The sequence below is a fragment of the Eleutherodactylus coqui genome, chromosome 1, assembly GCF_035609145.1.
Source record: "Eleutherodactylus coqui strain aEleCoq1 chromosome 1, aEleCoq1.hap1, whole genome shotgun sequence".
NCBI classification, from domain to species: domain Eukaryota; kingdom Metazoa; phylum Chordata; class Amphibia; order Anura; family Eleutherodactylidae; genus Eleutherodactylus; species Eleutherodactylus coqui.
Window position 1 is genome coordinate 280,936,747 of NC_089837.1, and position 27,917 is coordinate 280,964,663.

A 27,917-nucleotide genomic window follows, 5' to 3' on the forward strand; every position below is an offset into this window, starting at 1 on the left:
TGATTTGTCTATTTTAATCTTTTTAAGATGGCTTTGCATTTATTCCTGGGTTAGACTAGTGACATTTAGTGGAGAGTTTACATTATACTGCTTTCTACCGTTTTAACGGTTTTGTTTCTATATGATGTTGAAAGTGTCCATTTCTTTTATTGTAACCCTGCATTTGGAGCTAAAGCTTTATGACTTTTTAAGTGATTTTTCAGAATAAGCTGTCATGTGAGATCAGTTTTACCCTTTGCACATTATATTTAATTATCGGTTGTCCTTGAGCTGTTGAGTGGAGACTAGCTGCTATGATGACTCTCATATATTGTACATAGAGAAAACAACAGATTTCTTTCCCTAACTCTCTGTAGCACAGACAGAAAAATACAGCACCCCAGAAGACATTGTACAGTAGTTCTGAGCAAAATAGATGTGATTATTTCAGTAGATGTAGGGCAGTAAATCACTATGTGTGAGTCAATCTGCTACTCTCTTTCTCTCTTCCTCACCTCTCCATAGATGTATATAGGTAAGGTTAGACAACACCCCCTCCATTTCCTGTAATTGGAATTGCTATATCTGTTCCTAGATAAGGACTTCACTAGACAACAGGAAGTAGACAGCAAGTAAGAAGGAATGAAGACTTATAGTGGCCAGCACTTTGGAGAGATCTTTCAGCACAAAAAAAACTTTTGTAGGTAAATAAAGTAACTTGCACTTTTACTTATCAAATTGGCTATCATATAACCTCAAGTCACTAAACTTTAAGTTTGCTATGGACATTTGCTGGGATCATGTAATATTAAACAATTTTCCATGAAGTAAAGATCTTATTATAATCTTTACTAGTTTCCATGATTTTGTTTACAATAAGCTTATTATGTAGAACAATGTCATTATCTACCCTCTTTTCATTATAATTCATTTAGATTTTTTTAGCCTAAGGACAGTAGAATAATAATAGAATGACACAAATATGATTGTTCCCAGTAAGTGAAACCAAGTAATCTTGTAGCTATGATACCTTTTAATGGCTAACAAAAATACATGAAGTTATAGCCAGCTTTCGAGCCAACTCAGGGTTCTTCCTCAGGCATAATGAAATAGATCTGAAGAGGCATGCATATATATACACACATACTTATGACAAGCCACAGACATTTCTCTATTCACCCTGTTGTGGTATCCTTTTAAGTGCAATTGTTTTTGTTAGCTATTAAAAGGTATCATATCTACAAGATTGCTTGGTTTTAGAGATGAGCGAGCATGCTCGTCCGAGCTTGATGCTCGTTCGAGCATTAGCATACTCGAAAGTACTCGTTACTCGAGTGAGCACCACGCGGTGTTCGAGAAAATTTGGCCCTATCCTCTCTACATGTTTAGCGGCTTTTTTAGCCAATGAACATGCAGGGAAGGCTTTGGTACCTATGGCTATGACGTGCCAACCCTGTGCATGTGTATAGCAATGATTGGCTGGCCGGATCAGGTGACCTAGGATCATAAAAACTCAGGTCACCTGATGCTCACCTCACACAGAGGCTGGATTAGCTGAGGGACAGAGCTGTTGTGAATGAGGGAGAGCATTAGTGTAGGTTAGAAGGAACGTTTAGGCAGGGATCCATCTTCAAAGAACCCAACAGTTCTTTTTAGGACTACAACTCCACTTTTGTGCATCATCAGTTTGGCTGCTTGGGACCAGTAGTGCGCACAAAGCATTCACAAGCATTCCGGCTATATACTGCATACTGTTACTGGTTCTATACAGTATACTGCTACTGGTGTACACAGACTATATAGAACTGACAAAACTTCAAATTTTTCATTTTTTTATTTGATTTTGGCTGAAAGCATTTGCATAATAGGCCCAAGTGTGTGCCCTGTTGATCCACACTATATAACAAGACTGTAATCATTTTACACTGTATATTTTTGACTTAAAGCATATGCAAAATACCTCACAGTTTGCGTAGCATTTTGACGCAGTGCATTATACAACATGATCAATACTAGGGGTAGGGGTCCAGGACCTGGACGTGGGCATCCGAATGAGGGTGTGGGCAGAGGCCGAGGTCCTGGGTGGGGTGAAACAGTGCCTTCTGCTGAGGGAGAAGTAGAATGCAGCGTATCTATGCTCCATAGCTACATCTCACAGTTTGCAGGTCCGCGTAGTACACCATTATTAAAACCACAACAGTGCGATCAGGTGATGACGTGGATAGTGGATAATGCATCCAGTAATATATCCACCACCCAGTCTTCCACACAGTCCACTCACGCTAGCCAAGGGACTGGACCTTTGAATCCTCATGCTGATCCTCCTTCCTCCCAGCCAGATCACTCCAGGAAAATGAGAGATTCAGAACAGCCATACTGACAGGAACTGTTCTCGGGTCCCTGCCCTGAGTCGCAAACAATGGTTCATGAGCCACCTGAGGAGTTTGTCGTGACCGATGCCCAAAATTTGGACCTTTCACAGTCTCAGGGTAATGAGGGTCGAGACTTCCAAGTAGTGTCTCAAGAGGTATTTGTTGATGATGATGATGAGGAGACACAGTTGTCTGTCAGTGAGGTTATTGTTAGGGCAGAAAGTCTGAGGGAGGAGCAGACTGAGGATTTAGAGGAAGAGCTGGTGGATGATGAGGTAACTGACCCGACCTGGGTTGGTAAGCCTACTGAAGACAGCACTTCAGAGGGGGTGGCGAGTGCAGCACCAGAACAGGTTGGAAGAGCCAGTGGGGTGGCTAGAGGGAGAAGCAGGGCCAGAGCAAATAATCCCCCAACTGTTCCCCAACAGCACCTCCTCGCGGCAAGCTCCCGTGCAGAGTGCTAGGTGTTCGAAGGTCTGGAGGTTCTTTAATGGTAGCGCAGACGACCAACGAACAGAGGCGTGCAACCTGTGCTGCACCAAGATCAGCAGGGGAGCCACCACTACCAGCCTGATCACCACTAGCATGCGCAGGCATATGATAGCTAAGCACCCGACGAGGTGGAACAAAGGCCATTCACCGCCTGTGGGTCACACCACTGCCTCTTCCCCTGTGTCACAAGCTGGCACTGAGATGCAATCCACCTCCCAGGATGCAGGCACAAGCATCTCCCGCCCTGCACCCACCCCTTCACCTGCACGGTCCTGCACTGCCTCCCCCAATGTATCCCAGCACAGCGTGCAGCTGTACATAACACAAACATTAGAGCGCAAGGGCAAATATGCAGCCACCCACCCGCATGCACAGTCGCTAAACGTGCATATCCCCAAACTGCTGAGCCTGGAGATGCTGCCATATAGGCTGGAAGAAACGAAGGCTTTCCACAACCTCATGGCGGCAGCCGTCCCTCGCTACTCAGTCCCCAGTTGCTACTATTTTTCCCGCTGTGCCCTCACCGCCCTACACCAGCACGTGTCACGGAATATCAACTGTGCCATCACTAACATGGTTATTGACACGTGGACAAGTGCTGGCAGGCAGGGACACTAAATCTCCCTGACGGCACATTGGGTTAACCACATGCTACCCACACCGAGGATTGCGGGTCCTACCTCGGTCATGGTTTCTCCGGATATTATGCCACCTCCTCCAACCCCCCCACCCCACTTCTCCTCCTCCACTTCTCAATTACCATTTGTGAGCATATCTCCTTCAGTTGGTAGCTCGAGGCGCTACAGCACTGCCATGGGGAAGCGTCAACAAGCCGTGCTGAAACTCCTAAGCTTAGGTGACAAGAGGCACACTGCCCAAGAGCTGTTACAGGGTTTGATGGAGCAGACAGATCTGTAGCTCTCCCCCGCTGAACCTCCAACCAGGCATGGTCGTGTGTCACAATGGGCGTAACCTGGTGGCGGCTCTGCAGCTTGGCAGACTAACACATGCGCCATGCCTGGCCCATGTGCTCAATCTGGTGGTTCAGCGCTTTCTTAAAAACTACCCCAATTTGTCTGAGCTGCTCAGCAAGGTGCGTTGCATGTGCGCACATTTCAGAAACTCCACCACAGATGCTGCCACCCTCAGTACACTGCAACAGCGCTTCCAGCTGCCAGTTCACCAACTGTTGTGCAACATGCCCACGTGCTGGAATTTAACTTTGCACATGTTGGCCAGGTTTTGCGAGCAGCATAGAGCCATTGTTAAATACCAGCTGCAACATGCCCGTCGGAGTGGTAGTCAGCCTCCGCATGTCTTCACAGAGGAGTGGGCATGGATGTCTGACAACTGTCAGGTGTTAGGAAACTTTGAGGAGTCAACACAAATGGTGAGTTGCGATGCCGCCATTATCAGCATAACCATCCTGCTGCTTTGTCTGCTGAGAAGGTCGCTGTTTAGCATTAAGGCCGACGCTTTGCGGATAGAGCAGGAGATGGGGGATGAAAATACGTCGCTTGATAGCCAGACCACCCTCACGTCTGTTTCTCAGTGCGTATTGGAGGAGGAGAAGAAGGAGGAGGAGGGGGAAGAGACTGCTGCACACACTGCAGAGGGTACCCATGCTACTTCCTTCACATCTATTCAGCGTGTATGGGCTGAAGAGGAGGAGGAGACTGAGAGTCATCCTCCTAGTGAGGACAGCGATGTGTTGCGTACTGGGACTCTGGCACACATGGCTGACTTAAAGGGGTTGTCCCGCGGCAGCAAGTGGGTCTATACACTTCTGTATGGCCATATTAATGCACTTTGTAATGTACATTGTGCATTAATTATGAGCCATACAGAAGTTATCAAAAGTTATTCACTTACCTGTTCCGTTGCTGGCGTCCTCGTCTCCATGGTTGCCGTCTAATTTTCGCCGTCTAATGGCCAAATTAGACGCGCTTGCGCAGTCCGGGTCTTCTGCTTTTCTCAATGGGGCTCCGTGTAGCTCCGTGTAGGAGGCTGGAATCGGCAATGGACCGCACAGAAGCCCTGCGGTCCACCGAGGGAGAAGATGCCGGCGGCCATCTTCACCGGGTAAGTAAGAAGTCACCGGAGCGCGGGGATTCAGGTAAGCGCTGCCCGGTGTTCTTTTTTAACCCCTGCATCGGGGTTGTCTCGCGCCGAACGGGGGGGGGGGGGGGGGGGGTTGAAAAAAAAAAAAAAAAACGTTTCGGCGCGGGACAACCCCTTTAATGTTAAGCTGCCTTTCCCGTGACCCTCGCATTAGATGCATTCTGGCCAACACGGATTACTGAGTGTTCACCCTTCTCGACCCAGGGTATAAGGAGAACCTTTCCACTCTCATTCCCGAAGAGGAAATGAGTATGAGAGTGATGCAATACCACAAGGCCCTGGTGGAAAAGCTGATACTAAACTTCCCATCTGACAACACTAGTGGTAGAGGATGTAGTTCAGTGGGCCAACTAGCAGGGGAGTCGAGGGGAACAGGCAGCATGTCCAGCGCAGGCAGGGGAGCACTCTCCAAGGCTTTTGCCAGTTTTATGGCACCTCAGCCAGACTGTGTCACCACTCCCCAGTCTAGGCTGAGTAGGAGGGAACAGTGTAAAAAGATGGTGAGGGAGTACATAGCCGACCGTACCAACATCCTCCGTGATCCCTCTGCTCCATACAACTATTGGGTGTCAGCGCTGGACACGTGGCACAGACTCGCGCTGTATGCCTTGGAGGTTTCTGTCCTGCCCTGCCGCTAGCGTGTTATCAGAGAGGGTGTTTAGTGCTGCTGGGGGAATCATCACGGATAAGCGTACCCGCCTGTCAACTAACAGCGCCGACAAGCTTACACTTATTAAGATGAACAAAGCCTGGATTTTCTCAGACTTCTCTTCTCCACCAGTGGAAAGCAGCTTAACATAAAGTATCTTTAAGTTGGAACTGGAGAACCATGCACCCTCTACCCCCCCCCCCCCAAAAAAAAAGGGTAGAAGTAGCTTGGTCTATCCTTCTCTAATCTTCCTCCTCATCCTAAACCAGCATGTCAGCAAGCTGATCAGCCAATTCTTCAGAGGGCCAAAAGGCTCTGTAAAAACTATTCTTCTCGGAGGGCTGCCTCCAGGCTCTGTCAAAACAATTTTGAAGAGGTTCACCACTAGAGTTCAGCAAATGCACTGGTTCCAGCTTCATACGCCCACAGAGTCCACAAATGTATCCCAGTGCAGTGTCTGACACCAAGACAGAATGAATTGTCCTGGTTTGGCCATTTCTTCATAGTACATGCTGTCTTTCCTTTGGACACTAGTTAAAAAGCCCCTCGGGGAGAGGCAGGGGCTGGGACAGGCGGTAGCTTGCCTGTCGGTGGACCTCCACCTGGATCCCATTAAGCAAGTGCAAGCTCTATGTTAAAAAAATATTTCAGGGGTTCACCTATAGTCTTGGTACACATATCTTTCAGGGGTTCGCCTATACTCTTGGTACACAAATTTTTCAGGGGTTCGCCTATACTTTTGGTAAACAAATGTTTCAGGGGTTCGCCTATACTCTTGGTAAACAAATACCCTGCACTCTCTCTCAAAAAATCTTTCAGGTTCTCACCTGCAATCTTGGTAAAAAAAAAATTCTTCTTTCTAAAATGGGTTGTTTTCTTCATTAAAAATGTAGACGTACTGGCCTCTGAGTCCCCCCTATACTGGCGTTTGTGGCTAGTGAAATGCTGCAACGGAGGTGGCATGGGATGGCACTTACAATCATACATTAATTTGTCTGCTATAAAGCACAGTTTTAAAAGGGTCACACTGCATACGAAAAGGTATCCCAGCGCGGTGTCCATCTTTGGCCACTAATTTCTTTACAGTTCATGCTGTCTTTCCTTGGGGCACTGCTTAACAAGCCCCTCGGGGAGAGGCAGTGCTGGGACAGACGGTAGCTTGCCCGTTGGTGGACCGCCACCTGAACCCCTTTAAGCAAGTACGAGCTGTCGCTCAAGAAATCTTTCAGGTTTTTACTTGCACTCTTGGTAAACAAATATTTCAAGGGTGCACCTATACTCTTGGTAAACAAATCCTTTGAGGGGTTCACCTATACTCTTGGTAAACAAATCTTTCAAGGGTGCACCGATACTCTTGGTAAACAAATCTTTCAGGGGTTCAACTACATTCTTAGAGCGGACACCAACTGGCGATATTTTCTATCTTGCACTGCGAGAGCAAGTGAAAACACTCATCTCGCAGCACAAGAAAGACGCCGGAATGAGACCGGGATATCACCAGTCTTTTCAACGGGGCCAGCGGCAGCAGCGCTAGCCCCATTGAAAAGATATGGAGAATACCGCGGACGTCTGTGACAGCTGTGGCAGAAGTGCAGCATGCTATCCCATTGCTTTCAATGGGACCGGCGCTGCTGCCGGTCCCATTGAAAGCAGTGGTTTTTGGCAAACCCTGCAGTATGATTTTCGGGGAAGGGCTTGAAATATAAGCCCTTCCCTGAAAATCATCAATAAGTGGTTAAAAAAGTTTCTTTTAAAAAGTACTCACCTCTCCCCCGCTCACACGCATCCTCCGGCTGGCTCCCCGACACTGCTATCCTGCACTTTCAACAGCCCTGAAAGGGCTGTGCTAATTGGCTGAGCGCACAGCCAATAACAGCTATTGCTTAGCTATTGGCTGAGCTCTCAGCCAATTACAGATAGTGCTTAGCTATTCATGAATGAATAGCACTATCTTAGCTATTTATGAATGTGGCAGAAGCCGCGGTATTCTCCATATCTTTTCAATGGGGCTAGCGCTGCTGCCGCTGGCCCCATTGTAAAGACTGGCGATATCCCGGCGCCATCCCGTTTTTTTTCTCGCACTGTGAGGCGAGAGTTTTCACTTGCTCTCGCAGCGCAATGGAGAAAAAAACAAAACTTTCACTGGTTCACCTATACTCTTGGTAAACAAATCTTTCAGGGGTTCACCTGCACTGTGCGTTAAAAAATCTTTTATTTTAGAATGGGTTGTTCAATTGTGGAGATGTGTACAAGTACTGGCATCTAATTCCCCTTTATGCCCACATTTGTGGTTCATGAAATTTCGTGGCGGAGGTGGCATGGGATTGGAAATATGATCATACGTTAATTTATCAGCAATTCTCATCAGCATTGTGGGCTATTACCCACAATTTCAAGGAGGGTCGCTGCCAGGCCCTACCAACCCTCTGCATTGTGTGTCTCCGGTTCCTCCTCATTCAATACGTACTTATAAATAGACATGGGGTGACCACCAGGCTCTTGCTCACAATTTGGCTTAATAGTGTGACCAGGGAGCCTTAGATGCATCCTTGCATGCTGCCCCTGCTGTTCCCTATCCATTTCTGTTTCCATCACTTTCTGATGTTTTCAGAAGCATGGGTCACCTTGAAAAATCCTTGAGTCTCCCATTGACTTCAGTGGGGTTCGTTACTCGAAATGAGCTCTCGAGCATTACAAAAAGCTCAGCTCAAGTAACGAGCACCCAAGCTTTTTGGTGGTCGCTCATCTCTACTTCTCTTGCTGGGAACAATCACATTTTTGCTCTACTGGCTAACACAGTACCAAACTTTTTTTTTATTATAGCTAATACAATAACAGACATGTGGAAAAATAGCAAGAGCAATATGCATCAATATTGGAGGTGGGATATTATATTACTAAAATACTAGACAAAATATCTAAAACAAAAAAAGTAATGTGCAGTAAATTAAATTCACTTGTTATAAAGTGCTATAAGTAATAAAATAATGTTCTACGGGGAACTATAAGTAAAGGGGTAAAATAAAAGACAATTAAATGATTATTGATTTCTGTGCTAGACCTTTAAATCATAATATTTTTTAAATGAGTTCATTTAAAAAAAATGTTCCTGTTTTTTGTTACCTACTTGTTATGGCACCCCCAGGTGTGCTTTTTAGCTTCTTCCAGAACATCTACCTTATATATCTATTACAATCCAAAAACTATTCTGCTGATCGAAAAGAGATATGTCACATATAATCATAGGACAACCTCTTTAAAGTAACATAACATTTTACATATGATTTTACAAGTACATTGAATTAAAGGGAAAAAAGACATGAACCGCATATCCACATATTATACATTCATCTACTGCTGCTAAATTTATAAAATATGTGTGTATGACCTTCCTACATTACATTGTAAACTTTGGGTCAGTAAACCATAGATCGCCAATAGGACCTAAGTAGATTGTGAGCCAATCTTCACATTTAACATCAACCATAGCCTGAAAACCCAAATGAAGTTGAATACTGTGGTGGAGCTTGGCAGGGAAGCTGTATCCTGTAGCCTGTATGCAATTTGGAAGGCAGATATAATATTGTGCAAAGGGAATCAAATAGAACATCTGGAGCAAAATAAATATACATCTTTACATCTCTCTGTGTGAATAAGGACATATGCAGCTGACCAATGATAGCAGTATGAAGGCAAACAATTATTTGTCCCCATACTGTAGATTATCTACCCATGTGACATATAATATGCAAGGACTGGCCAACATGCTCATTGGTCATTGCACGTTTGCACAGGCAGATGATCTGCCTGTATAAAAGGACCCTTACACACCCTTTTTACCATGATCTTATCACATTTTAATACCAAAAGTGATGAGTAAGGATTTGGCGCTCACTGGAAGGATACTGAAAAGTGTAGTAGGTGAGGGGTCTTGATTGCCAGGTGAAGACGAATATTCCTAGGTGCTGTACACAATCTCATAAGAGAGAGCGACTAGAGGGAAACTCCGATCATGGCATGAAGGAGGAAGATATAAATAAGATAAAAGGGAAAAAAACCTCAGCGCTCGCACCGTAGAATAGGTAGAAATAGAATATACTGAAGAGATTAAGGTTATATCACTTACTTCAGGGAGGCGCCTTTAGGGTAGGCGCCTCCTAATCCAAATAGGCGTATCAAATATGGTGCCGATCAACAATGATGAACAGGTTCCACGATTTTAATAAAATAGAATAAAATATAATACACAACGCGTTTCGGCCGCACGGCCTTTTTCAAGTGTACATTGTATGAATAAAACTGGACATATATAGTAATAAAAGTACTTTTATTACTATATATGTCCAGTTTTATTCATACAATGTACACTTGAAAAAGGCCGTGCGGCCGAAACGCGTTGTGTATTATATTTTATTCTATTTTATTAAAATCGTGGAACCTGTTCATCATTGTTGATCGGCACCATATTTGATACGCCTATTTGGATTAGGAGGCGCCTACCCTAAAGGCGCCTCCCTGAAGTAAGTGATATAACCTTAATCTCTTCAGTATATTCTATTTCTACCTATTCTACGGTGCGAGCGCTGAGGTTTTTTTCCCTTTTATCTTATTTACATTTTAATACCAAGTAGATCTCAAGACCCTCCCAAGCTACAAAATAGTTGATCAGACGAGGGGAGCAGATTTCTATTGGTCTAAGTGAATTGTTTTAGTATCATATACTTGTTTGGATCATTGACAGTAATCATTTAGTCTAAAGACAACTTTATTTTAGGGTTTCTAAAAGTCCCATTGACGCAATGGGAACCAGAGCAGTGTTTCAAGGACATGTATTTATTAAATGTGCCTTAGCCCTTGCATTTCTCACCTATTGGCTTTATTGTTAATATAAAGTTAAACAGAAGAGGTATTGGCAGACAAGATATAGAGGAATTTTTTTGTTGTAATGCCTTTTCTCTTTTGTTTCACTACATTTTCAGTTACAAATAACTTGTTTACTGTATGGTAACTATGTTAGGGTGCAGAATAATTTATAACAAATATTCTTTAATAAAAAAAAAATTAAAACATTTTTACTAGAGATGAGCGAACGTACTCGTCCGAGCTTGATACTCGTTCGAGTATTAGCGTGTTCGAGATGCTCGTTACTCGTGACGAGTACCACGCGATGTTCGAGTTACTTTCACTTTCATCTCTGAGACGTTAGCGCGCTTTTCTGGCCAATAGAAAGACAGGGAAGGCATTACGACTTCCCCCTGTGACGTTCAAGCCCTATACCACCCCCCTGCAGTGAGTGGCTGGCGAGATCAGGTGTCACCCGAGTGTCACCCGCGGCTCGCCACAGATTTGTTCTGACATAGTTTAGGGAAAGTGCTGTTGGTGCCGGAGCTGCTATAGGGAGAGCGTTAGGAGTATTTTAGGCTTCAAGAACCCCAACGGTCCTTCTTAGGGCCACATCTAACCGTGTGCAGTACTGTGGAGGCTGTTTTTTGCAGTGTTGCACATTTTTTTTTTCCTGTATATCGGCCGTGCAGAGCATTGCGCCCTGCAGTAATTAGACATAGTGCAGGGCCAGTAGTGGTGAGGCAGGGACAGAAGACATATATTGTGAGGCAGGGACAGAACACATATATTGTGAGGCAGGGACAGAAGACATATTGATTGAATATAGGCAGTGGGCCTTTGCAAAAACATTTTGGGAAAAAAATCTATTTGGGCTGCCTGTGACTGTCCTCAGTGTTCTGGGTCTGTGGTGAGTGTAGTAGTCCTCCTAATTCATACGCAGGCAGCTAAGTGTTACAGCAGGCTTGCACAAAATTATTTCCTGGCTCTGTGTTGGCTGTTAAATCACCGCTGTATTCCAGTCCACAGTGCAACACTCTGCAGTTCTTTGACATACTCCAGGGCCAGTAGCGGTGACGCAGAGAGAGAAGAGATATATTGATTGAATATAGGCAGTGGGCCTTTGCAAAAACATTTGGGGAAAAAAATCTATTTGGGCTGCCTGTGACTGTCCTCAGTGTTCTGGGTCTGTGCTGGGTGTAGTAGTCCTCCTAATTCATACGCAGCCAGCTAAGTGTTACAGCAGGCTTGCGCAAAATTATTTCCTGGCTCTGTGTTGGCTGTTAAATCACCGCTGTATTCCAGTCCACAGTGCAACACTCTGCAGTTCTTTGACATACTCCAGGGCCAGTAGCGGTGACGCAGAGAGCGAAGAGATATATTGATTGAATATAGGCAGTGGGCCTTTGCAAAAACATTTGGGGAAAAAAATCTATTTGGGCTGCCTGTGACTGTCCTCAGTGTTCTGGGTCTGTGCTGGGTGTAGTAGTCCTCCTAATTCATACGAAGCCAGCTAAGTGTTACAGCAGGCTTGCGCAAAATTATTTCCTGGCGTTCCGTAAGCGAAGTCAGCCTCCAACCACAGGCCAATAAGCGGCACATTTAATTACAGCATTCTGTTTCTGCATTACTGGTAATACAGCATGCTGAGGGGTAGGCCTAGAGGACGTGGACGCGGGCGAGGACACGGAGGCCCAAGTCAGGGTGTGGGCACAGGCCGAGCTCCTGATCCAGGTGTATCGCAGCAGACTGCTGCGGGATTAGGAGAGAGGCACGTTTCTGGCGTCCCCACATTCATCTCACAATTAATGGGTCCACGCGGTAGACCTTTATTAGAAAATGAGCAGTGTGAGCAGGTCCTGTCGTGGATGGCAGAAAGTGCATCCAGCAATCTATCGTCCACCCAGAGTTTTGCGCTGTCCACTGCTGCAACTCTGAATCCTCTGGCTGCTGCTCCTCCTTCCTCCCAGCCTCCTCACTGCATTACAAAGAGACATTCTGAGGAGCGGGCAGACTCCCAGGAACTGTTCTCGGGCCCCTGCTCAGATTGGGCAGCAATGGTTCCTCTCCCACCAGAGGAGTTTATTGTGACTGATGCCCAACCTTTGGAAAGTTCCCGGGGTCCGGGGGATGAGGCTGGGGACTTCCGGCAACTGTCTCAAGACCTTTCAGTGGGTGAGGAGGCCGATGACGATGAGACACAGTTGTCTATCAGTGAGGTAGTAGTAATGGCAGTAAGTCCGAGGGAGGAGCGCACAGAGGATTCGGAGGAATGAGGTGACTGACCCCACCTGGTTTGCTACGCCTACTGAGGACAGGTCTTCAGAGGGGGAGGCAAGGACAGCAGCAGGGCAGGTTGCAAGAGGCAGTGCAGTGTCCAGGGGTAGAGGCAGGGCCAGACCGAAGAATCCACCAACTGTTTCCCAAAGCGCCCCCTCGCGCCATGCCACCCTGCAGAGGCCGAGGTGCTCAAAGGTCTGGCAGTTTTACACTGAGAGTGCAGACGACCGACGAACAGTGGTGTGCAACCTTTGTCGCGCCAAGATCAGCCGGGTAGCCACCACCACCAGCCTCACCACCACCAGCATGCGCAGACATATGATGGCCAAGCACCCCACAAGGCGGGACGAAGGCCGTTCACCACCTCCGATTTGCACTGCTGCCTCTCCCCCTGTGCCCCAACCTGCCACAGAGATCCAACGCACCTCTGAGGACACAGGCACTACCGTCTCCTGGCCTGCACCCACACCCTCACCTCCGCTGTCCTCGGCCGCATCCACCAATGTCTGTCAGCGCACCGTCCAGCCGTCGCTAGCGCAAGTGTTGGAGGGCAAGCGCAAGTACGCCGCCACGCACCCGCACGCTCAAGCGTTAAACGTGCACATAGCCAAATTTATCAGCCTGGAGATGCTGCCGTATAGGGTTGTGGAAACGGAGTCTTTCAAAAGTATGATGGAGGAGGCGGCCCCGCGCTACTCAGTTCCCAGTCGCCACTACTTTTCCCGATGTGCTGTCCCAGCCCTGCACGACCACGTTTCCCGCAACATTGTACGCGCCCTCACCAACGCGGTTACTGGCAAGGTCCACTTAACAACAGACACGTGGACAAGCACAGGCGGGCAGGGCCACTATATCTCCCTGATGGCACATTGGGTGAATTTAGTGGAGGCTGGGACAGAGTCAGAGCCTGGGACCGCTCACGTCCTACCCACCCCCTAGAATTGCGGGCCCCAGCTCGGTGGTGGTATCTGCGGCGGTGTATGCTTTCTCCAGTAAACCACCCTCCTCCTCCTCCGCAACCTCTGTCTCGCAATCAAGATGTGTCAGCAGCAGCACGTCGCCAGCAGTCGGCGTCGCGCGGCATGCCAGCACAGCGGTGGGCAAGCGTCAGCAGGCCGTGCTGAAACTACTCAGCTTAGGAGAGAAGAGGCACACGGCCCACGAACTGCTGCAGGGTCTGACAGAGCAGACCGACCACTGGCTTGCGCTGCTGAGCTTCCAACCGGGCATGGTCGTGTGTGACAACGGCCGTAACCTGGTGGCGGCTCTGCAGCTCGGCAGCCTCACGCACGTGCCATGCCTGGCCCACGTCTTTAATTTGGTGGTTCAGCGCTTTCTGAAAAGCTACCCACGCTTTTCAGACCTGCTCGGAAAGGTGCGCTGGCTCTGCGCACATTTCCGCAAGTCCCACATGGACGCTGCCACCCTGCGCACCCTGCAACATCGGTTTCATCTGCCAGTGCACCGACTGCTGTGCGACGTGCCCACATGGTAGAACTCTACGCTCCACATGTTGGCCAGGCTCTATGAGCAGCGTAGAGCTATAGTGGAATACCAACTCCAACATGGGCGGCACAGTGGGAGTCAGCCTCCTCAATTCTTTACAGAAGAGTGGGCCTGGTTGGCAGACATCTGCCAGGTCCTTGGAATCTTTGAGGAGTCTACCCAGATGGTGAGCGGCGATGCTGCAATCATTAGCGTCACCATTCCTCTGCTATGCCTCTTGAGAAGTTCCCTGCAAAGCATAAAGGCAGACGCTTTGCGCTCGGATACAGAGGCGGGGGAAGACAGTATGTCGCTGGATAGTCAGAGCACCCTCCTGTCTATATCTCAGCGTGTTGAGGAGGAGGAGGAGGAGCATGAGGAGGATGAGGAGGAGGGGGAAGAGACAGCTTGGCCCACTGCTGAGGGTACACATGCTGCTTGCCTGTCATCCTTTCAGCGTGTATGGCCTGAGGAGGAGGAGGAGGATCCTGAAAGTGATCTTCCTAGTGAGGACAGCCATGTGTTGCGTACAGGTACCCTGGCACACATGGCTGACTTCATGTTAGGATGCCTTTCTCGTGACCCTCGCGTTACACGCATTCTGGTCACTACGGATTACTGGGTGTACACACTGCTCGACCCACGGTATAAGGAGAACCTTTCCACTCTCATACCCGAAGAGGAAAGGGGTTCGAGAGTGATGCTATACCACAGGACCCTGGTGGACAAACTGATGGTAAAATTCCCATCCGACAGCGCTAGTGGCAGAAGGCGCAGTTCCGAGGGCCAGGTAGCAGGGGAGGCGCAGAGATCAGGCAGCATGTACAGCACAGGCAGGGGAACACTCTCTAAGGCCTTTGACAGCTTTATGGCTCCCCAGCAAGACTGTGTCACCGCTCCCCAGTCAAGGCTGAGTCGGCGGGAGCACTGTAAAAGGATGGTGAGGGAGTACGTAGCCGATCGCACAACCGTCCTCCGTGACGCCTCTGCCCCCTACAACTACTGGGTGTCGAAGCTGGACACGTGGCCTGAACTCGCGCTGTATGCCCTGGAGGTGCTTGCTTGTCCTGCGGCTAGCGTCTTGTCAGAGAGGGTGTTTAGTGCGGCTGGGGGAATCATCACAGATAAGCGTACCCGCCTGTCAACCGACAGTGGCGACAGGCTTACACTCATCAAGATGAACAAAGCCTGGATTTCCCCAGACTTCTCTTCTCCACCAGCGGACAGCAGCGATACCTAAACAATACGTAGGCTGCACCCGCGGATGGAAGCATTGTTCTCTATCACCATCAAAAACGTGGACCTTTTAGCTTCATCAATCTGTGTATAATATTCATCCTCCTCCTCCTGCTCCTCCTCCTGAAACCTCACATAATCACGCCGAACGGGCAATTTTTCTTAGGCCCACAAGGCTCAGTCATATGATTTTTCTAAACAATTTTTATACGTTTCAATGCTCATTAAAACGTTGAAACTTGCACCTGAACCAATTTTTATTTTGACTGGGCTGCCTCCAGGCCTAGTTACCAATTAAGCCACATTAACCAAAGCGATTAATGGGTTTCACCTGCCCTCTTGGTTGGGCATGGACAATTTTTCTGAGGTACATTAGTACTGTTGGTACACCAATTTTTGGGGGCCCTCGCTTACAGTGTAATCGAATTAATTTTTAGCCCACCTGCATTACAGCTGACGTTATATCATCAGTGTTGGGCACTGCAATGGGATTAATTTATGTACCGCCGGTGGCTTCCTGGCACCCACCCATGCTGTGGGTCCACATGGAGTTGTAACTGCATGTGTCCACTTCTAAAGAACCCCAGTCAGACTGGGGCATGCAGTGTGGGCCGAAGCCCACCTGCATTAAGCACGACATTACCTCAGCTGTGATGGGCAATGCAATGGGATATATTTATGTACCGCCGGTGGATTCCAGGGAGCCACCCATGCTGTGGGTGCACACGAAATTCCCATTGCGGAGTTGTACCTGCCTGTGACTATTTGTAAAAAACCGCGGTCTGACTGGGGCATGCAGACACCTTGACAGAATGAATAGTGTGTGGCACATAGGTTCCCCATTGCTATGCCCACGTGTGCAGCTCCAGATGGAGGTGGCACAGGATTTCTCATTGCTTCTGTACAGCATTGTGGGCTATCGCCCCGCCCCTTTTAAAGAGGATCGCTGCCTAGCCGTGCCAACCCTCTGCAGTGTGTGCCTGCGGTTCCTCCTCATGGCAGACGCATTTATAAATAGACATGAGTGTGGCGTGGCATGAGGGCAGCTGAAGGCTGGGCAGGGACAGTTTGGTGTGCGCTGTGGACACTGGGTCGTGCGGGGGGGGGGGGGGGGTTGGTCAGCATGTAACCCAGGAGAAGTGGCAGCGGAGTGTCATGCAGGCAGTGATTGTGCTTTGTTGGAGGTAGTGTGGTGCTTAGCTAAGGTATGCATTGCTAATGAGGGCTTTTCAGAAGTAAAAATTGTTGGGAGGTGGGGGGGCACTCTTGCCGCTATTGTGGCTTAATAGTGGGACCTGGGAACTTGAGATGCAGCCCAACATGTAGCCCCTCGCCTGCCCTATCCGTTGCTGTGTCGTTCCCATTACTTTCTTGAATTGCCCAGATTTTCGCAATTGAAAACCTTAGTGAGCATCGGCGATATACAAAAATGCTCGGGTCGCCCATTGACTTCAATGGGGTTCGTTACTCGAAACGAACCCTCGAGCATCGCGAAAAGTTCGTCTCGAGTAACGAGCACCCGAGCATTTTGGTGCTCGCTCATCTCTAATTTTTACCATTTTTTGTGAAAAGTGGAGGCCAATAGAATATCTCTCTATGGATCATACTCTATATAAACAAAATCAGCATCCAAAATATACTATGAGAATAATGGCAGGTTGGTAGTAAGTGCACTAAAGCGAGAACGACAAAGTAAATTTTAAAACTAAAAGTGGCAATTTAACATAGCCAGACGCTCTCCTCACATAGAAATAGAATGTTTAACCTTTTATTTGTATCATGTACCAAATTGTTGCTTGATATGTAGGAAGGTCAACATGAGGTCACATTCACCAACACAGCCAATCACTTTAAATCATCCAGACTGTGATTAGGCTCGAACCAGAAAGGTACAAGATCTGATTTCTCAGAACTCACTTTCACTGCTCTTAATGGCATTGGAATGATGATCAAGAAAGAGGGATACGCTTTTTCTCTCTCTACTGAGTACTTCACATAAAAGTGGAATAATCAGAGAGGAATGGATTTGTTATTTCTTCTCCAGTCAGTAGTCTATAGCTCACCAACAATTCTGCAAATCTGATACAACATACATCATGAAATATCACTACAGAAAAGGAAAAAACAAACACAGATAACCACATATTATAACATTTTCCAGTAGTATCTTGTTATAAATGTACATATGAAACAGGATTTTAGATAGACCCTGCATATAGTCCATAATTATAGTAAATAAGATACTCTTATGAATAGAAATTTGCTTTATTTAAGAAATAGAACTATGGAAATCTATATATTCACAGATATATCTTACTATGGCATATATACAGATCAGTTATAACTTTAAAATCACCTGCCTATTATTGGTAAGTCCCCATTGTCCCTCTAAAACAGCTATGACCTGTCAAGGCATTGTATCCATAATACCTCTGTGGGTGTCTATTCTGAAATATGGCACCAAGACACTAGCAGCAGATCCTTTAAGTCTTGTAAGCTGCAAAGTGGGTTATCAATAGATTTGACTTGCTTTTTGAGCCCACCCAACAGATACCGGATCAGATTAAGGTCTGGGAAATTAGGAAGTAGATGTAGGGGAAGAATAGAACAAAAAGAAAGAAATAGAACCGAGGGAAAAAGGACTTCCTAGGGGGGATAAAAAAAATGGTAAACTAACAAGCATGATCTTATCGGAGGGTGACAAGCCGACGCTCCTCAGCGGTGATGCTGGGCTGCATGTATGTGTCCTGGTAGGTAAGGTGCAGCCGCAGCAGCTCCAGAAGCTTATTAAAGGTATCAACACTAGAGATGAGCGAGCATACTCGCTAAGGGCAATTGCTCGAGCGAGCATTGCCCTTAGCGAGTACCTGCCCGCTCGGGAGCAAAGATTCGTCTGCCGGCGGCGGGCGGGGAGTGGCGGGGAAGAGCAGGGAGGAACGGAAGGGAGATCTCTCTCTCCCTCTCTCCCACCCTCTCCCCCCTGCTCATGGCCACAACTCACCTGTCACCTGCGCCAGCAGCCGAACCTTCTCTGACGAGCGGGGAGATACTCGCTAAGGACAATGCTCGATCGAGTAATTGTCCTTAGTGAGTATGCTCGCTCAGCTCTAATCAACACTCATCCTGCAGAACACTGAAAATTTATCTTCATGTCTGTGAAGATCTGTGTACAAGGTTGCGAAATGACCCTTTTGAGGTGATGATGGGGTGCACCCAAAAGCGACGCTTCTTCAGCAAAAGCAATGTTAATTAAATTAATGAAAACTCACATTAATTTCCATTACTAGGGCTCACAAGTGATTATACTGCAATAACTGCAAAAAATTTTTTTGGCTGAAAAAAGGAATTTACGGATGAAAATTTCAAAGCTTCATAGTCGATGAGGGTCACCTCGCAGTTGTTTGATTGAGCTAAGGTTTTGCACATATCATTTTTTTTGTTGATTGGAATGAGGCTCAGAAGAAATTTATAAGAGGTCCTCCCGATTCATCACCTCCTGAAGTCACTGGCTCTGATTGGCTGAGCGCTGTGACCAATCAGAGGCAGCGCTCAGCCATTCATTAAATGACAGCTGAGCGCTGGCTCTGATTGGTCACTATGCTCAGCCATTCAGAGGCCGCACTCAGCCATTCATTAATTTCAATGAATGGCTGAGCGCTGCCTCTGATTAGCTGAGCGCAGGGACCAATCACAGCCATTCAATGAAATCACAGTGAACAACCATGGCTTGGCAGCCTCCTCCTCTGATCTCAAGGTCAGCTTAGGCTTTTGTGAACCCAGTCCCAAATTTTTTCCTCACTTTGGCCAGTGGTGACACATTACTAGGCAACTGGCTTCTGTTATATACATCAGGCCTGGCTGCTTATTTAAAGGGCAGTCAGCCAGCAATGCTTTGCCTGCTGATTGAGGTTATTACTTTTTGCTAGCTCATGTTATTAGTGCTTCTGATCCTGATCCTACTTTTGTCATTAGTGCTAGATAATACTTGTGCCATGCTCTTGGGATGCTCATATGGTACTTGTTCTACTCCTTACTCTGACACTTGGTTCTATTCCTGACAATGCTCCTATCTCATCCTATGGCCTGACTGCTCTTCTAGTGATCAGAAAAAATTACCAGCCGCACATATAATAAACCACAGTTATAATAGGACCTTTAAATGATGCAGCAGCCACCTGGAACTGAACCTCATCCGCAGTGTTTGTAGAAGTGAAAAAACATGCCAGCATCCATGGATGTGAAAAATTTACAAGAAGTGCTTTATTCTTCCATAGCATCAACAGAAAAAGGCAACGTTTTGGCCCCCAATTGGGCCTTTGTCAAGGCTTCACAAAGGCCCACTTGGGGGCTGAAATGTCTCTCTTCTTCCAGTCTGTCGTCTCTCTGTCCTGTGACAGGGCACAAAAACACTTGATTGGTACAATTCTCAAAGCACAGAGGCTTAGTGGTTGCAGTAGCTATTCTTGCTGGGTAATTTGGAATGGTTGAATGTTTTAGACTATAACCTGAATAATTTTTAGCATATAACAATTATAACTTCAGAAGGTCACTGTAAAGATTCACAGAGACCTCACACGGCCCTCTTTAACTTGGACACAGCAAATAACGCACAGTATAACTTTTGCAACTCAACTTTTTCTCTGATAAACAGGAGGATGGTTACCACCATGTCTACTCCTATTTCTGAGAGCCTGTCCTCAATTGACTCTTCCTATGACTCCCATGCAATCCACTATCCCAAAGAACCAAACCAAGCCACACCACAGGCACCAGAGCAGCCAACCTTGTCCCGCACACGCTAGTCATGAATTCCTTCCAGGCTTGATAAAGACTTCTGGTCGAAACGTTGCCTTTTTATAGCAGTTGGTACATTAGTACGTTTTTTTTTTTTTTTTACTACCATACTCCTATGGCACTGTTCTTTGGGGCACTTTAACATTTCACTTTATCAGTTTCTATTATGATAGGACATGGCAGTGCAGACAAGTGCATATTCTGTGCAATGCACATCACAACAGCAATGGGAGGGGGCGGGAGCTTAGCACATTAGCTCCTGCCCCCATCCCACCTCCTCCCCTTGCTAAGAGCCAGCATAGGGGCGGAAAGGAGGAGGCAGTTTAGCAGAGCTAATCGGACCATCAAGAGATTTGTGTGCCCATTCACACGATTTTCAGTCAGCTGTGGCCGTAACACAGACGACTGAAAAATCGCCTACTCCCGTGTGAATGAGCCCTGAGGCCCGGGAAACGTATGCCAATTAAAAGACTAGAGCAATGCCTCTACAGCACCACCTATTGGAAGGCAGCATTCCTGCAAGTTAATGTCAGACCTTTTACCAATGACCATGGTCATGGTGAGCATGGATCCAATATCAAATTGCAAGGATGTCTTAGTCACCATCAAACAAAGGTTAATCATAGTCATATTCTTCCTGATAGCTTGCAACCTACTGCACAATGATGAGAGGCAAAAAAAAAACAAAAAACAAAGCAGTCTGTCTGTGCATGGTTATCTTTTCCTTCTGGAGGAGGCTCTGGCTTTGGCTTGTTAAAAGGTTTGAAATTGACTTGCAGGAATGCTACCTTCCAATCGGTGGTGTTATAGAGGCATTATTTCATGTTCCAATTTTCATAGATTTCTCAGAGGAGTATGCAAGATCTTATAAGTCTCCTCACTAGGTGCTTAGCAACTTGCTCCTGCCCCATCCCACCCCCTCCCATTGCAAACAGCCGGGAGGGGGGTGGGAGTTTAGCAAACATGCTGCTAATCTCCCTTCCACTTCCCTTCTCCGTCAGCTACCATAGGCTCCTATAGGATAGAAGTCTATGGCAGCCACCACCGTATTTTGGACGGGAAAATAGTTCCAGGACTGTCTTTTCTGCCTGGCGTAAAAGTGCCCGGCCAAAATTCGCACTTTATGAGCTATTTTGGCCCAGCCAGCACTTTTACGCAGCAGCAAAATGCCCACCTGAACTGATGCATTGTAAACCAATGCATCAAATGGACAGCCTATAGCGGTCGGATGTGAAAACGAGGCCGATATATGCTCATGTGAATAAAGCCTTATACTGTACGTTTCCTCACTAGGTGCTCTCCCTAACAAAAAACACAACCCGTCATGACTCACATCTATAGGCCAAGCCAGCAACCTACTGCACACTAATGAGGGGCAAAATCCAGAAACAGTCTTTCTGTGTGTGGTAATCTGTGGTTATCTTTTCCTTCTGGAGAAGATTCTGGCTTTGGTTACTACTTCAATCATTGTTAAAAGGTCTGACATTGACTTTCAGGAATGCTGCCATCCAGTAGGTGGTTCTGTAAAGGCATTGTTCGATTCTATTGAACATACACACATTACATATACACATATATACATGTGTGAACAAACCAACAACGGAACAATAAAGCAGTCTCTTAAAGTGAAACATAGAGTCTTTTCACCTTAAGGGGGAAGCATAACAGTTACCCCTTTATAAACTTAAATCTACTAATTTTGCATGTACAATTTGTTGCTCTGGTTCAAGCTTATCTTGGTAATAATCATTTGTTTGCTAATTATGGCATGGGATCTATTTGATTTGTTTATAGTCCTTTAGAATATTGAAAAAGGAAATTAAACATAGAGTCTAAAATAACAAAGAAAAACACTTGTTTTAGATTCATTTGAAAGTAGAGCTTAAAAACTGAATATGCATATTTTATGTGGCTAACAGTTTTTTGCACCTACAATAATTTGTATGACAGCAAAAGAAGCTAATCCTGAATCTGAAAAACTATGTGATGGGGGATTTACAGTATTAGAAGGCAAACAGTGGCAGGTGTAATTAGAAGAAGAATTTGTCATGCTCTTGACTCTGGTAGAGAATGAAAGGTCTGCAATAGCAATCTCCCAAGTGTTTACTCTATGTGAGCACACAGAAGATGGAAAGCACATTTCCGACCAAAGACAGATTAATATTTGATGCCAGAAAGAAAAATGCATGCTGTTCATGTTTATTTAGGATATTGTGAAATACAGTGAAATTTGCAATTTTATTGGATTTGCAGTTTCTTGTTTTTGCAAAGTGCTAAGCAATGTGATATAAGATGCACGTCGGTACTGTAAATGTTTATACTTGCTTGCCCCACATACTGGAGAAGTTTCCTTCAATTTAAATTAAAGATCACCAGGTGGATACTGTATAATCACAAAGATGGATGCCTATATCTCTAAACACTAATTTTGTGGCATTTGCCTGACAAAAGAAAACAAATCAGTTAATCAATGTTGTACTGTCAATCAGCCGAATTTGTGAGGTTTGAACACGTCGTGATGGATTAAGCTGACATGCCTATTAAAATATGACATTCTCTTCTGCACAAAGATATCATTTATTCTGAATCTGCATTTTCTTACTCAAGTTTCAAAATCTGGTGTTGTGCTACATCCAAATAAATCATTTATCATATTATTGCTGTTCTGCTGTGATATGTGGCGGATAATACAGTACTTGTTTGCATAAAGTTATTTGTATAAATATAGTTAAACCTTTACCTTGCAACTAAATTAAACCAATTAGATACTTTCTGCTGTCAACTACTTTCCAATTGTTTTGAAGCATTTGAACAGTACTATACTTATATGATTTTTGGAAAATTACCCTGGATTAAGAACATGTTGGCCTTTGTCTACATTTTAATAAATATTTATTTATGGAACAAGAGTATCCAACTACCACATCATAAATACCAAGGAGGTTGTTGATGTGGCTGCTCTGGGTCCCTTGGACACAGTGGGCCCAGCTCTGGTTGACTCCATACCCTTGGCAACTGGACGGCAAAGACTGCAGAGCTAAATTTTACTGATGAACTGAACTGATATCAAAGAGTTATCTAAGGAATTGGACTAAGTATCATGACAGACTGGGAAAAAAACAGGAGGATCTTCTGTGGTGTGTGGCAAAATCTGGCACCATAATTTTTAAACTTTCTATGACCCCCTCTCTTCTATGCCCATATGAAAAAGTTACAGCCACTTGAATATAATAGCTGTTTGCACAATATTTAGCAATAATATTTGAATGCTTCCTTTAATTTCTTATTAGTCCTGTATGTTTGCAGAATTGCTTTAATTCAGTTATGGTAGTAGGTTTTGTCCATGATCTGCCTCTCTCAGATCCTCTCTCAGTATCTCCATTAGATATAAATCAAGACTGCCTAGAATTATTTTAATATGTTACTTTTATTTATTGCCATTCAGGCGTAGACTTACTTTTGTGTGTTGGATTGTTTTCTCCAAATTCTCCAATTAATTACATTTTTTGTCCAGTATTTTTATTATGCAGTAGTGAACATTGACTTTAGCTGATCAAGTAAAATCCCATAGTTCTATTTGCATTTCAGATAAGCTCTGTGTCACATCTGTTTTGTTCCATCAAGGTTCAACACACGGCAACAGGGTTGCCGATGTGCAAATCTTTGGGAAGTTAGTAGCCAGATGAAGGAAACCAGATGCACATTCAAAGAGAATAGATGTGAGAGAGGATTCTTGATCTCAACATAATCTGACCCTACCTGACTCTTTCTGAAAGCAGGGCTCCAGCCCTAAAAAGAGCTACCCCACACTGGGAACATGGCCGTTTCCACCACTGGGTGGAGGGTACAACTGAGGGGCAATGAAACGGTAGGTGTAACCAGAATGGTCCAGAAGTGATCAGTGACTGCTGTGGCCAGTCTTCTGCCTCTGTGTTACTCAGCAATGCTGAGGCAACGCCCAGGAGTAGTGATCATGTGATCACTCAATCCAAAAGTCAGCATGGAACAGTGCGAACTGCTGAGGCAAGAAACAGGAGGAGAAAGCTGAGTATGAGTTTTTTTGTTTTTATGTCCAGATAAAGTGGCTATGGGGGCATTACTTTACTACAAAGGGGCAATACGCACATGAGGGGCATTATTTTACTATAAAGGGACCATGCAGTCATTATTATTCCTATAAAGAGGCCATGAAGGGGCATTGTTATTGCTATAAATAAAGCATTTAGGCATTATTATTACTATAAAGGGGCCAGAGTCATTCCAGGGGATTTCAATGGTTGGCAACCTAACAAAACACGCATCCTCTATGGCAAAGTTGGAAAATTGCTTGTGAAATTTAGCCAAACAGGTTCTGCATTGGACCTGCCAAAAAATGAACATAACAAAACTGCCACAGACAAAGCAACAATGGCAATCTTGGCATCCTTCTACAAGAGCCCACATCGCAGCAGCCAGTATCAAACCACCATCGGGTGGATACTAGCTATGTACAGATGGCACCTGTACAAAATCCAGTTGCTTCATCATCTCAATCTTGGCATCCTTCTACAAGAGCCCACATCGCAGCAGCCAGTATCAAACCACCATCGGGTGGATACTAGGTATGTACAGATGGCACCTGTACAAAATCCAGTTGCTTCATCATCTCAATGATGATCCCAATTGCCATGTTGAATATCCAGAATTGGTTTCAGAGCAATTGCAATAGGACCCACATTTCAGAGACGCTGCTGTTCAGTATTCAAACAAACTTCTAGGTGTACGGGGAAGTGAACAAACAAAATCTTTTCTACTGGTCTAACACAAACCCACACTGGACAGATTTCTCCAAGATGGTAGGTGCATGGAAAGTTATGGTGTGGTGCGGTGTGTAGCGTATGAAGATAGTGGGCCCATTTTCTTATCAATGGTAACCTTACTCATCACTGCAGGTAACTGTACTTTTATCAATTGTATAGGTTGCTTGTGTAGAACTAATATGCACTGCTATATGGTCACTATACTGGGGTAATATTGGTCTTTGTATACTGTTTTTTTCAGTAACACTATAGTGGTATTATGTCATCACAACCTGACTGTATAATTTGTCCCTCATATAATGTTATTATTGGTAATATCGATCTTTGTAGTGGTCAATCAGTTACAGTGCGGGGGTATTAGTGTCACTATGTGATGGTAATATGTGATCATGGTATGGCGGTATAATTTGGCCTTTATATAGAGTTATCGTGGGTAATGATAGTCTTGACATAGCGGACTTTATTAATTGACATATAGAAGTAATTATATAGATCATCATGATCCAAAAATGTTTTTCTTTCAACTGCATATTTTTTCATTTTTTAAATAAACTTTATTGACATTTATTTTGATATTTCTTTAGTCCCAGTAGGGATGTCACAGATATAATTGTTTTGTTTTTTTCAAATCAATTTTTATTAGAGATTTTTCAATACAGGACATGCAATGATCAGCATTAGCAACACTCTGAGATATAGACACTTCCACATCTATTCACTTTGTGGATGCCAGATCTAACTTTCGGAGTGACTATGACATGCGATGCTGTGATATCTTTAAGAATACCTCCGTCTCAGAGAAATAGTATTGTTCATAACAATAAAAAACAGAACATCAAGTATGGCGAAAAAATAGCCTCGTTAATATCTCTTCTAAAAAACGGGGTGGGGTAGCAGGTCAAGAAGGAAGGCCAGACAGGGGGGAGGAATTGGGAAGGGGGGGGGGGGGGGTAGGGGGATGCGCCTTTAGTTTGTAAAAATGTCCAAGAGCCTCATCTTGGTGAACTTATCATGTGTGCCTCTGTTCCAGCTCACTAGCTCTTCCAAATTGTAAATTTTGTCCACCTTTTCTTTCCATTGTTTCATGGAGGGGGGTGTATTGCACTGCCAGAGTATGGGAATCAGGGCCTTTGCTGCGTCCATGAGAAAGGCTATTAGTTTATCTCTGCGGGGTTGGAACGACGCAGTGGGCTTCCATAGGAGCAGCACCTCGGGTGCCAAAGAGAAATTTGGTTTAATCCTGCCCAACAACTCCTCCACCCCTTTCCAAAAGGACTACAGGGACGGACAGCTCCACCATAAGTGTAGGTATGAACCTACCTCCCCTCTGCATCTCCAACATTTGTCTTGATCAGATAATTTGTACGCGTGGAGCCATTGCAGAGTTTTATACCACCATACAAGTATCTTATAATGGGATTCTTGTGATAGAATGCAGGGGGAGATACCAAATGAGGTCCCTAGTATTGATTTGACATCATCCTGCGTAAGTGCTATGCCCAATTCTCTCTCCCATGAGGAGATGAAGGCTGGCCTGCCATCATAACAGGGGACAATATAGTTTTTGCGGATCCATGAGATTCTCCTTGAGCTATTGTTTTTGCTACTTAAGTTGCTCTCGAATGGTAGTAAAGGTCTGGTAGATTTAAAAGTTTTAATAAAGTCTCCTAATGTTCTGGTTAGCGAGGCCTGTTGTAGAAATGAGAGTTTATGAGAGGGTAGAAGAGAGCTTGTAAGATCTCTGTAGGAGGAAGGTGGGCCAACGCCTGCAAGTCGCCTATACAGTACTTGTCGAGATTCTTCCACCATGAAGTGATGGCTGGGTCCGATTTGCCGCCTAGTAGTTTGTGAACTAGATTAAGTGGAGTGGTTGGGGACGGGTTTGGGGCCAGTTTACCCCTCAAACCATCCCATACCTCGCAGGGGCCTCTCAGAAGGGGATTAAAATTCTTTGCTCTGTAACTGTTTTTCTCTGGGAACCAGAGAGTTTCAGCTAGTGTTTTCCCACTAAGTCCACTCGCCAGGTTTGGAAGCAGACCATCCCTCACCGGGTACACCAAGTTCATCCAGTAACTTAACTAGGATGCTCGGTAGTAATCTGGTATATTGGGGAGATCAATGCCACCCTCTGCTCCTCTTCTGATCATGAGGCTATATGCCAGCCTCGGTCTTCTTTGCCTCCAAACGAAACCCGAAAAAATTGTACGCAGGGATTTAAAAAAGCTTGAAGGGATATGTATAGGAAGCATTCTAATTCTGTAGAGAATTATGGGAAGAATATATGTTTTCAGAATGTTTTTCCTACCGAACCACGATATGGTCGGAATATCGTATGTTCTCAAGAGGTTTTTTGTTTTTGTTTAGAACTGGTATGAAATTTTTCGCGAATAAGTCTTCTGGTCTTTTAGTTATTGTAACACCCAAATAGTCCAATGAGGTCTCCGACCATGTAAATGGGGAAGTCGAGGAGAGGGTTCTGGAGAGGGTCAGGGGTATTGAAATATTTAATGCTGTAGACTTGTGAAAGTTTATCTTAAAGTTTGAGATTTCTCCGAAACCATTCAAGAGTTCCACTAGTCTGGTTAAGCCCCCTCTGGGATTAGTGATTAAAAAAACGATATCGTCTGCAAAGGCGGCTGATGATAGTAGATTATCCCCTATGGCTAGTCCCTTTATGTTCGGGTCTTGCCTAATTTGAACTAAAAGAGGCTCGAGGGCTAGAATGAATAGAGAGGGGGAGAGAGGGCATCCCTGCCGTGTTCCATTTTTAATTTCAAATGGATGGGATAGTCCGTCATTGATTTTTATTCTTGCATGCGGATTGGAATAGAGCGAAAAGATGGCGGTCACAAATTCTGAGGGGAAGTT